Below are 1,915 nucleotides of genomic sequence, written 5' to 3'. Positions count from 1 at the left end.
TCAGACAGGATATGGAATGTTTTTTTCCTGAATTCAAGTCCAATATTATATTTATTGTACTATAAAGCATTTGCTTAATTTTTGGCAAGTCAGTGTGGCAGGTTTTTGATATATCTATATGTTGGCTCTGTTAGATTCATCCAGGGACCAATGAAAGAATTTCTTTTATGTTTGACATTTCCCCTTGCAAAAAAATATTTGACAAAAAATACCTTCAGCAAATGGGTATTTGTCTGCTTATTTTTGAAGAGAACTTTATTGTAGGCACTGAGAAATGAAGGAAAAGGAAAGATTCAGGTTTGTAGTATGAGAAAAGTTTTTTTTTTTCAAATTTAGTGAGATTATCATGTTTCTTATAGGATGAGCATAGTTTCTTAACTAGGAGTCTTTGAAGTACACAAAAACACACACACATCACACACAGGCACACACACACATACAGCTCAATATGAAGTAGAGGGAGTTTTGTCCTACTCATAATCATGTTATTGAGCCTGTGAAGAGAATATCTACAATTATCAATTCAGTGATGGTCCACAGTTGTGATTTAGAAATTTTTTTTTGAATGATGTGCCATTTTCCTCCAATATTTTTGTGTTGTATGCTTTTTGCTTTGCATCAAAACTTAAAATTTTTTTTAACTTCAAGGTCCAGTGCATCACTTTCTTTATAATATCTTTTTCCAATTTTAATTGTTTCAATAACAACGCCAGCACAAGTCTGTGTGTTATAGCTATTATCCACCTGAATGCTACCGCTTTCATAAGGAATGGCATTGCTTTCTGAAAGAGGTGAAATGCATACATGAGTTTTCAGTACTGAAAACGATATCTATATACAGTAATTGGTAAATTCCCATTACCAACTGTATCATCAACCAAATATTCTCATCTGTTATCTTTATAGGATCAACCTTATCTATAAAGTTATTCTCCTTTTCATCTTCAATATCTTGCAATAATGCCAATTCTTTCTCACAAATACTGGATTGATCTTTTGTAATAGAAATGGGAACCAAAATTAAATGTGTGCCATGAACAAAAGCTAGTTGTATCAGATATACTCCAGCAAAGAGGCATTTACAGCAGTATCTATTCATGGTAAAGAGGCATCTATGGTAGGAACATTTTCTTTTTCTTCTTCATTATGATGCCCAAGAGAAAAAGTTATTTGAATGAGTTATGTATGGCAACTAGTGCATCTTTTGCCCATCTCAAGTCTCATAGAATACCAATTTTTAAATAGAGAGAAGCCATTTATATAAGAACTTGGAGTACAGGAGTTGTTAAAGACATTAGAATTTGGAGCAGATTTACACATCAGGAGAATGAAAGGCAAACTTTCTTGGTTCAGAGAATGGTGTTTTCCTACATGAAAATAGGTGGAGAGAATGTTGGTGAAGCAATAGCTGTAGGGGTGTGCTGTAGAAATGTTTCCACAGGGCTCCTATACACACATATGCATACACACATGCATATAAATACATGTGTCTGTGTGTATATATGTATATGCAAATGTCTATGCACATGTATATATATATATATATATATATATATATATGCATGTGGGTATAGTGTGTATGCACAACACTTAAAATAACTTTCACTTGTAATCATATTTTTATATTAATCAAATAAAATAATATGGTATTTATAAAATAATATAAAAGAAAAGCAACACTAAAAACAGTATTGATTAGTGTAGTGACTAGGTTTTATTCCAGATAACTAATGTTGAAATATATCTCCTTTTGACAGAATTTGGTAGACAATTGACACAGAAAGATGCATATGTTTTAATATCTTACTGATGTGTCAGCTTGTTTTGATGGCCTGTTTCTTTGTCAAAATAGAGTATTATTTGGGAGAGGGCATTCTTTGAAAAGTGAAAGTCATAAAAGCATGCATACCATAAA

The 1,915-nt window shown here is 32.0% G+C and overlaps 1 pseudogene; it reads right to left on the bottom strand.

Moving 5' to 3' along the window:
• Window positions 1–523: 523 nt before the first annotated feature.
• LOC138148095 (protein aurora borealis pseudogene) lies at window positions 524–1,472 on the bottom strand (annotated as a pseudogene).
• Window positions 1,473–1,915: the final 443 nt, after the last annotated feature.

The sequence above is a fragment of the Petaurus breviceps genome, unplaced genomic scaffold, assembly GCF_028583685.1.
Source record: "Petaurus breviceps papuanus isolate PSGF00001 unplaced genomic scaffold, PetGlider_PUasm1.0 90822, whole genome shotgun sequence".
NCBI lineage: Eukaryota > Metazoa > Chordata > Mammalia > Diprotodontia > Petauridae > Petaurus > Petaurus breviceps.
Note: the sequence above shows the minus strand (reverse complement) of the source record. Positions and strands in the feature narration are given on the sequence as shown.